Source organism: Chrysochloris asiatica, unplaced genomic scaffold, assembly GCF_000296735.1.
Source record: "Chrysochloris asiatica unplaced genomic scaffold, ChrAsi1.0 scaffold00428, whole genome shotgun sequence".
NCBI classification, from domain to species: domain Eukaryota; kingdom Metazoa; phylum Chordata; class Mammalia; order Afrosoricida; family Chrysochloridae; genus Chrysochloris; species Chrysochloris asiatica.
The window spans coordinates 841,033-852,214 of NW_006408946.1; the positions used below are offsets into that span (position 1 = coordinate 841,033).

Sequence of the window (11,182 nt, forward strand, 5' to 3'; positions counted from 1 at the left end):
AGAGGAGAGGCGTATGCATCCCCAGAAGCCTTCTTCCACATAATGTCAAGGAACCATAAGGAGACTGAAGCAACCATTTTCCTTCAGAGAAGCAGTACCATTGAAAGATGATTTCATTTTTATTCTTCAGAATAGGCAGGGTCACATTTTAATCATACATAGGTGTTTGTACATAGAGTTGTGGACCGCTCAAGCACACTAAAGAAAAATTGGTATGATGCAGTACTAAATCCATTCCCCTGGCCTTGTCACAATTACTAAAGTTACTCTCTTTTCTTTCCCTGCCACTCTGAAGCTGTTTGGGATTGCCTCTGAATTGTTTCAATGATGTACTGTTTTGTTCCTTTGAGTACTCCATACTTTAGGTGCCAATTCACCTTTACCTCTCATAAAGAATTATCAGGAAAAAGAACAAGAGGAATGGCTGAACAATGGAAAAAACAGCATATTAAAAAGGTCAGGTACCACAGCATACCATTTTAATTTCTAAATGTTTTAGGCATTGTAAGTCCTTTTTAACACTCCAGTCTACTGACAAATAGTAAAAAGAGGTAGGAAAGGGCATACATTATTTCATCTGCTTGTAGAACATGATGATAACAGTAGGAAATGGTGCCCAATTAATCCATTCTTTCCGTAGCATTTCCATTTCAGGGCCTGTTTTGGACATGCCTTTCTGTGAGGAAAGGTAACAGTTATAACCTGGGCATCCCACTGAAAAAGCTAACATTTAAACTTTTTCTTCTTTTTCTTGTATATTTTACTAATTAATTTAGGAACTTATTGACTTCCAAGAAACATTCAACCAAAAGCCTGATCATTAATATCTACCTACTTGTCATGTTGCAAAATGCTCATGACAGGCAATGTTGATATGCTTATTCATGGTCCTATTCCTCACTCTCTTCAATTGTAGAAACTGAAAAATGAAATACTTGCCTAACCTCCCTTGTACATTTTGTGGTTAAGTGTTGTCCAGTCAGTTATGACCCACAGTAACACTATGTACAATAAAACGAAACACTGCCCGGTCTTGCCCCATCCTCCCAATTTCTGCTATGCTTGAGCCCATTATTGCTGCCACTGTGTCAATACATCTCACTGGGGGTCTCCCTCTTTTTCATTGACCTTCCACTTTACCAAGTATGATGTCATTCTCCAGGGATAGGTCCCTTCTGATAATATATCTGAAGTACTAGAGATGAAGTCTGGCCATCCTGTATTTCTTTCAATGTAGATTTATTTGTTATTCTGGCAGTCCATGGTGCCTTTAATATTCTTCTCCAATATCATAACTGAAATTCATCAATTCTTCTATCCCCTTCCTTATTTGTTGTCCAACTTTCACATACATAAGCTGCTGCTGCTGTTGATAAGTGCCATTAAGTTGGCTCTGACTCACAGTAACCTTGTACAGGATTTCTGAGGAGCAGCTGGTGAATTTGAACCATGGACCTTGTGGTTCAAACCAACCTTATGGTCCAGTGCTTATCCTATAGCCATGGCTTGGATAGTTGTTGTTGTTGTTAAGTACTGTGGAGTCGGTTCCGACTCATAGTGACCCTGCACAGGGTTTCTGCTGTAATTCTTTATGGGAGCAGAAAGCCTCATCTATCTCCCATGGAATGACTGGTAGTTTCAAACTGCTGACCTTGAGGTTAGCAGCCCGATTCGTAACCACTACGCTACCAGAGCTCCTTATGGCTTGGATTAGGCACACCTTAGTCCTCAAACTGACATCTTTGCTCTTGAACACTTTAAAGTGCTCATGAGCAACAGTTTTGCTTAATGCCTGTAGCTAGTGATGATGTTGGTGGTGGTGTGTGGAGATGTGTGGTGATGTGTGGCGTAGTTGGTTCCGATTCATAGAGATTCTGTATAGGGTTCCCAAGGCTGTAATCTTTACAGGAGCAGAACCCCTCATTTTCCACAGAACAGCTGGTAGTTTCAAACTGCTGACTTTGAGGTTAGCAGCCTGATTTGTAACTACTGGTTACAAGTTACTACCTGAGGTTCCATGGGAGAAAGATTACTTTCTGCTCCCGTAAAGATTTACAGCCTCAGAAATCCTATTCAAGGTCACTATAAACCAGAACCTACTCCACGGCACATCACCACCACCACCACCACGCTACCAGAGCGTCTTATACCTTGTGGACAGGGGCAGTTATGTTATACAGCTTCTGGACTTTAAGAAGTAAGTGAAAGTCAGCAGCAAGCTCTGAGAAGAGAGAAACAGGTAAAGCTTATGCATATTTCTCCCATCTTCCTGCCTGGAACTTGAGAATGACATCTTGAGATCAGTAGCCATGTTGTGATCATGAGGTAATTAGCTGCCTTGCTAAGGAAGGTGAATGGAAGATCAAAGGATCCTGGGCACTGATGATGAATGGGGCTGCTTGTATGAGAACAAAGGAGTTTCTGATTGTATGAGGCATTGGCATTTTATTTCCTATTACTTGCAACTGAAATTATCCTTAATAAAGTGCTTTTTATAAACAGTGTCTCATTTGAGTCTCAAGATAAACCTGTGTAATAGGTTTTTTTTACTATGCTATCCTGGTGTGGCACTGTAGGATAAGCACTCGACTGTAAGGTTGGTGTTTCAAACCCACAAGGTGTTCCTTGGAAACTCTATGCAGAGTCGCTATTGGTTGGAAATGACTTGATGGCACTTAACATCAACAACAACATTTTACTGATTGTTGTTATTGTTAAGTGCTGTTGAGTCAGGTCTGACTGATAGAGACCCTGTATAGCAGATGTGGGGAAACTTTTTCTGCCAAAATTTATAATATCTTTCACAGGCCATACAAAATTATCAATTTAAAATTAGCTTGCTATATTAGGTCAAACATTTAATTGTTGTTATTATGTGCCATCAAGTCAGTTCCAACCCATAGTGACTCTGTATAGGGTTTCCGAGGAGCAGGGTGAGTTTGAACCAATGACTTCGCAGTTCAAACTGACCTTGCAACCTAGCACATTATCCAGCAGTGCAACACCAGAACTCCAACATTCAACTAAATCATCCCTATGGTCAGCAGTTCAAAACTACCAGCTGCTCCATGGGAGAAAGATGAGCTTTCTGCTCCCATAAAGATTTACAGCCTCAGAAACCCTGACCAGGGTCGTTATGGGTTGGAACTGACTCGGCGGTACTTAACAATAAAAATTGTGATGGCTGGAGTCCTGGTGTGGCACTGTGAGCTAATGCATCAGATTGCAAAGTCGTTTGACCTGCAAGGTCGGTGGTTAAAGCTCACCAGCTGCTCCTTGGAAATCCTATACAGGGTCGCAATGGGTCGGAATCGGTTCGATGGCTTGTGACAACAACAATGTGATGGCTGGAATCCTTTTGTGGTGCTGTAGGATTATGCACTGGGTCACAAAGTTGGTTTGAACTGTAAGCTCAGGGGTTAAAATTCACCAGCTGTTCTTTGGAAACCCTATACAGGGTAGGTATGAGTCAGAACTGACTCAACAGCAATTAAGAACAACAAATATTGTGATGACTGGGACTACTGGAATGACTGGACCAGACCAAATGTTTTGCAGGCTTCATACAACCTGGGGGGCCAGATGGTCCCCACTCTTGCTGTATATGGTTTCCAAGGAGTGACTGGTGGGTTTGAACCACCAACCTTGCAGTTAGTAATCCAGTGCTTATCTTACAGTGCCACACCAGAACTTCATTTGGTAGAGAAATGGAACCAAAGGAGTTTCAAATAGGATCACAAATCTAGAAAAAAGTAAGCCAGAACATAAGTTCTAGGAAATCTAAATTTTGTGTCCTTTCCCCACAATCCTCTGTCCCTATCTGGGCTAAGAATTTGAGTTTACATGGAAAAGGAATACAAATAATTCATTAGTTAGTTATTTGATCTCTCTGTTGAGTGGATTCAGGCTCCTCTTTCTTTAATTATTAAAGTATAATGCAGTGGACTACACTAGTATTCTTCTGGTTGGGTGCCATATAAGCATAATATTTTCTCTGCTGAACAACTGGGGTTATTTTAGAACTAGGAATACCAACAATGTCTCTGAAAAACACAAATAAACACTTTACATAATAAGGAAGATGGACAATATATGAATATGAATATACCTTTTGGAATTGAAAGTAGGATTTTTTTTTGTTTTATTTTGTTTTTGTCTTATTAACTTAAAGGTGGACAGTTCCAAAATTGACAGTTAATCATCCTTTAGTAGACACCATTAGTAGTCCACCCAAGATCCTCTACCCGCTTTCCCTTGATGACAGAGCTCTGGTTTTGTTTGAGTGTTCATGCTGAACAGAGGTATTGAGCCTTATATCCCGGAATAAATCATAATCTGCTGAAACAAATCATAGTGGTCTATTTCCTTTACCATTGACTGGTCTACTTCTGACTAAATAAAACAGGAGAGAGGTCTTCTAGAAAAGATGGTTTTCTCTTTCGCTCTATATGATCATATCTGGCTGAAACTCTTATCCTGTGATTAAGAGGGACACAAAGTCATTTCACTATGGATGACACAGTGAAAAACCAGAAAGAGCCTCCATCTTTAATGGTAATGTTGAACCACTAAATTTAACCCTGGAATATCCCTATATTTGGAGTCCTTGTACTACTGCTGCTGCTATTGCTGCTGCACGCTGTCAAGTTGGTTCTTACTCACAGGTCCAGCTATGAGTATAGGGTTTCTGAGGCTATAAATCCTTATCAGAGAGCAGAAAATTTCATCTTTCCACCACGGAGTGACTGTGGATTTGCTGACCTTGTGGATAGCAGCTCAACGCATAACCCACTATGTTACCAGAACTTCTTATTTAGTACGAACTAGAATTTCTTAAAATAGAATTGTCATTGCTGCTAACTGATTTAAGTAGATTATAAAATGTGCTTCACGCTGTGCACCATTTCCTAAACAATTTATATTTTAAAGAATCAATAGTGTTTGGGTATTCCACTTTCTGAAAAACAACATAGTATGGACTATAAGGAGCTCTGGTAGCATAGTGATTATGAATTGGGCTGCGAACCTCTAGGTCAGCAGTTCAAAACTACCAGCTGTTCCGTGGGAGAAAGATGAGACTTTCTGCTCCTGTAAAGATTTACAGCCTCGGAAACCCTGTACAGGATGGCTATGAGTCAGAACGGACTCCCCGGCACAGCACCACCATAGAATATAAAAGCCTGTGCTCTGAATTCAGGCGGCCAGATTTCAAATCCCATCTCTAGCATTCATTAGATGTATGGCCTCGAGCAAATTACAATATTGCTCTGTGCCTCAGTTTCCCTAACTGTAAATAAGGGTAATAAAAGTACTTACCTCATAGAGCTGTTGTGAAGATATAACCTTTATTTATGACAGAGTCTGTGTTAAATAGAGTCCTGGTGAAGCACAGTAGGGTAAGCACTGGATCACAAGGTCAGTTAAACCACAAGGTTGATAATCCAAACTCACCAATCGCTCCTTGGAAACCCTACACAGGGTCACTATGAGTTGGAACTGACTCAACGGCACTAAACAACAGCGACAACAGGTGCTAAATACTTACTAGTTGTTATCATTGTTCATTGACTGGATTGCAAGTATCTTCTCTTTTTTCCTTATCCTTTTGGGTGACAGCTAACCTTGTATTTATCAAGCCCTGAATGAATGCTGCTTGAGTTTGATGGGTGTCTCTGCCTCTATCTGAAAAAAACTGACTAGAATATGATTGCCTTGTAATTATATACTTCATAACAGGAATAAATAATATCCTGAAATTAATTGTCCATGTTCTATTTTTTATAATTAATTCTGTTACTAGTAATAGCATTCCTATACTTTAATAAATGCTTACAATTGCAGAATTTGTGCTGTTTATAACCTGACAAAATTGAATCCTGGATTATCTTAATTTTTCAGGTTATGTGAGTGGTACTGACTTCAATAAATGGTCCCATTAAATTCCCTTTCCTTAGCTTATGTTTCACAGTGTCTCAGATTGTGGTGGTAGCTGTCATCTACCTGTATTTGTAATTTAAAAATGTTCCCTCAAAGTATAGCCTTGACCCTTGCAAGTGCATTTCCAATAAGATGTCTTTAGTCAAGAGTCTAGTATTCTATTCTTCTTTACATATAATTTAATTTTACTGTTTTGGGAGAATTATCTCTAAATAGCATGTAAGAAAAAGATTCCAGAAGGAAAGTTAATATATTTAGGTTTTCTTAGCTTTTAAACTGCAGAATTCTATAACAGAATAAATATTCTTATTTGTGACAAGTCCCTTATCTGTGGAAAACATTACTCACATTTTCAAATAATGCCAATGGATGTGTTGGTATTTAACTCATAATTGTGATGTGGAGATGAATCTCTAAGTTTCTTGCTTAGATTTGTTCTTTGATGTGTTGTTTTTAAGTGCCGTCAAGTCAGTTCTGACTCATAGCTACCCAGTATAGGGTTTCCAAGGAGTGGCTGGTGAGTTTGAACCACTGACCTTGTGGTTCAAACTGACCATGTGGTCCAGTACTTTTCCCACAGTACTACATCGGGGTATAGCTTCATTTTATTTTTCTTTAAGGTCTTAACTGTAAGTAAACTCATAAGGACTGAATTTTTTGTATGCATAAGAATACTTTATTTATTTAGTTATCCAAAACTTTGCTATTCAGTCTACTATATCAGACACTACACAAGGCACTTGTTGTTGTCAAGTGTCATCAACTGTTTGTTCTGACTCATAATGACCTTATGCACAACAGAACAAATCACTGCTCAGTTCTACACCATCCTCACAATTTGAACCCATTTCTGCTGCCACAGTGTCAATCCATCTCATTGGGAGTCTTCCTTCTTTTAGCTGACTCTCCATTTAGTATGATGGTGCCCTTCTCCAGGGACTAGTCCATCCTGATAATATGTCTGAAGTAAGAGAGATGGAATCTGGTCATCCTGGCTTCCAAGGAGCGTTCTGGCTGTACTTCCTCCAACACAGATTCATTTGTCTTTCTGTCTATGGTGTTCTTCTCCAACACCATAACTCAGATACATCAGTTCTTCTATGGTCTCCCTTATATCATTGTCCAACTTTCGCATGCATATGACACTATTGAAAACATCATGGCTTGGGGCAGGAGCACCTTAGTCCTCAAACTTTAAAGAGTCTTTTGCAGCATATTTTCCTAATACATTATTTGCTCTTTTGACCGCTGCTTCCATGAGTGTTGATGTGGATCCAAGCAAAATGAAGTCTTTGACAACTTCAATCTTTTCTCCATTTATCATGATGTTATTTACTGGCCCAGTTGTGAGGATTTTTGTTTTCTTTACACTGAGGTGCTAGGAATTATTGGTGTTTTTAAGTGCTGTCAAGTCAGTTCTGACTCATAATGACCCTGTATAGGGTTTTCGAGGAGCAGCTGGTGAGTTTGAACCACTGACCTTGCAGTTCAAACCAATCTTGCAGCCCAGTGATTATCCTACAATATCACATCTAGGGACACAAAAATGAAAAGAACATAGCGTCTATTTTCTATAATTTTGGTAGGTAAGAATAATATTAATAGTAATAATACACATAGCACTAAACTATTAGAGTATAGGAGATAAATATTACTTAATTAAATGCAAGTATTTATTTAAATCACTAGCTTCTACAAGAAACATAATTTTCTAAATGTTACAAGAAAAACAAACAAAAGCTAGAGTTTATTCTATTTAACTGTTCCTTAGGAGTGTGGCTCTGTGGGTTAATGCACTGAACTGCAAGGTTAGTGGTTCAAGCTCACCAGCCACTCCTTGAAAACCCTATACAGTGTTGTTATGAGTTGGAACCAACTTGAGAGCACTTAAAAAATCAACAGTAAGGAAAAAGCAAGGATCAGTTTAAGAATGATTCAAGAAGAAAACCAAATAGGGACGATCCAGGATAGTTTTTACTTTTTGTAAAAATGTAGAAATTCCACTCATGATAAAATGGCAAGACTGAGAAGATGGAACAATATTAAAATCATACAGCAAACACAAGAAGGACTAAGAGACTCAGTAAATAACAAATAACATGAGATTGTCTTAGAGAGTCTTAGAGTCTTAGCACATTAATGTGTTCATGACAGCAGATACAGGGCCATGAATGTTGTGAAGACTTTTTTTTTTTTTTTTTAATTGGAGGGAGAGAGAAAACATAGAAACATGTTTCATATGACAGAAGGGACAAGGCCAAAAAGGACTAAGAGACTCAGTAGATAACAAATAACATGAGATTGTCTTAGAGAGTCTAGCACATTAATTAGAAATCATCATCCTGGCTACAGGTACAACTTTAACCCTCAAGCTCTAGATGAAAGAAAGCCCCAAGACATCTGATCCTAAATGAAGGAAGAGATCATAAGATGAAGATGAGGAGGAGGAATAGCTAGTTCATAAGGCCCTACTCTGGGTCAGACACTTAGCCTAGTGTTGCCCTATCATTTAATTTAATCATCTGAATGATCCTCTGTGATCATTATTACTAATGTTCTACCTTTAATAAAACCAGGTGAAGAGAGAAGATAAGACTTGGGATCAGGTGATGAATGAATTACAGCCTGTGGTTTGAAACCTCTAAGAGTTCCTTTCATTAATCCTCGTTTAGTGTCTCCTTCAGAGTTTCTCCATTTCTCTTTTTGTACTTCACTTTTAAATTTGCATCCTGTTAACATGATTATGAAAAGATGCTCAACATCATCCATCATTGTTGTTTTTAAGTGCTGTTGAGTCAGTTCTGATGCACAGTGACTCATAGTACAGGACTTTCAAGGAGCAACTGGTGGGTATAAACCAGAGACCTTGCAATCCAGTGCTTACCATATAGTGCTGAACTATGACATTAGTCATTGTTATTGTTGTGAAGTGCCGTTGAGTTGGTTCCGACCCATAACGACCCTGTATAGGGTTTCCAAGGATCAGCTGGTGAGCTTGAACTGCCAACCTTGCAGTTCAAATGGCTTTGCAGTCTGGCACATTAACCCACAGCGCCAGGGAATGCAAATCAAAACAATGAGATAACACTTCACACTCACTGTATTTGTTATGTAGTGCTACTATATAATAGAAATATCACAAGTGTATGACTTTAACAAACAGAAATTTGTTATCTAATAATTTAGGAGGCTAGAAGTCTAAATTCAGAGTTCCAATTCTGTAGAAAGGTTCTTGTCTCATTTCAGCATCTATAGGCCCAACATTCCTTGGAGACCTCTATGTGTCTTGGTCTTTCTCTGGATCCAGGAGCTTCACAGTGAAGGAGCGAGGAGTGAACAGAGAAGGAGGGATCTACTACCACCAGGAAAGAATAGGAATTTGCCCTTTAGATCTGAAATCTACACTGTGAAGCTCCTAGATAGAGTCACTGTGGGTCAGAACTGACTTGTTGGCAAGTAACAACAACAGCAACATTCAATCTGTAAGTTGAACAAATAATCATAGAAACTGGATTATATAAAGAAGAACCAGCATCCTTGAATATCAGTAGTAGCTATCTTTTTCCAGATTGGGCATGACTATGAATCATTCAGTGTCCCCTTTTTTTGTTGGAACAACTCCCTCTTGGTCTATGTACAGATTCTTCATAAACACAAAGAGTCTTCTGAGATACCCCTTCTTCGTAATGTTATCCATAGTTGATCCACACATAGTTGACTATGCCTTTGAAGAGTTAATAAGGCAAAAATAAATATCTTTCTGGTATTCTGTGCTTTCGGTGAAGATCCATCTGATGTTAGTAATGATATCCTTCCATCCACAACCTCTTCTAAATACAGCTTGAATTTCTGGTTGCTGTCTGTCAATGTACTGTTGCAACTGTTTTTGAATTATCTTCAACAAAATTTTACTTGAACGTGATATTAATGATATTGTTCAATGATTACCACATTCCATTAGATCACCTGTCTTTGGAATAGGCACAGATATGGATCTCTTTCACTTGGTTGACCAGGTAGCTGTCTTCTAAATTTGTGCATGTAGATAAGTGAATATGTCTTGCATTGCATCAGTTTGTTGAAAGATTTCCATTTCTATTCCATCAATTCCTGGAGTCTTGTTTTTCACCAATGCCTTCAGTGCTTGTAGCTTCTTCTATTAATACCATTAATTATTTTAATTAATTTAATACCATTAATTCTATTAATACTATTAATACCATGATCATACAGTACCTCTTGAAATGTCTGAACATCAACCAATTTTTCTTGATACAGTGACTGTGTTTCCTTCCATATTGTTTTGATGCATCATTCAATATTTTGCCCGTTGAATCTTATCATGATGTTATTTATTAGTCCAGTTGTAAGGATTTTCTTTTCTTTCCATTGAGGTACAACCCATATTGAAGGCTTTGATCTTCATCAGTCTTTGATCTTCATCAGTAAGCATTTTACATTCCTTTTACACACAACAAGCAAGATTGTATCATCAGCATATTATAGGTTAGAATGAGTCTTCCTTCAATCCTGGTTCTACATTCTTCATGGAATCCAGCTTTTCAGATTATTTGCTCATTATACAGATTGAATAAGTATGGTGAAAGAATACAACACTGATACACACCTTTCCTAATCTTAAACCACTCAATATCCCCTTGTTCTTTTCTAACAGCTGACTCTTGGTCTACATACAGGTTCCTGATGAGCACAATTAGGTACTCTGGAAAACCCATTCTTCACAATGTTATCCATAATTACATCTACACAATCAAAAGCCTGTGAAAATCCAGCAAAGCACAGATAATCATCTTTCTGGTGTTCCCTGCTTTTAGCCAAGATATATCTGACAATGATAACCCGTGTTCCATGACCTCATCTGAATCCTGCTTGAATTTCCAGAAAATCTCCGTTGATGCTTGGTAAAGTGGTGGGTCAGTGAAAAAGAGGAAGATCCCCAAAGAGATGGTTGGTGTAAAGACAGCAGCAATAGACTCAATCAATTGTAACAATGATTGTGCGGATGGCACATGATGGGGCAGTGTTTTATTGTTTTGATTATACAGTCACTATGAGTCAGAACCAACTCGACTGCATATTTACAATGTATTCTATTTACTATTCTGTATTTCTTAAAACTATGAATGTAAGATCTAAGATGCCATAGTCATTGTTTTAGTTATTTGTTTGACAATATTGGTGTGGTTTTTTTGTTTTGTTTTTTGTTTTTTTTTTAAATATTGTG

At 38.2% G+C, this 11,182-nt stretch overlaps 1 pseudogene; it reads left to right on the forward strand.

Moving 5' to 3' along the window:
• The first annotated feature begins 590 nt into the window (after positions 1–590).
• Positions 591–11,182, forward strand: part of LOC102832998 — a 190,916-nt pseudogene continuing 180,324 nt past the window's right edge.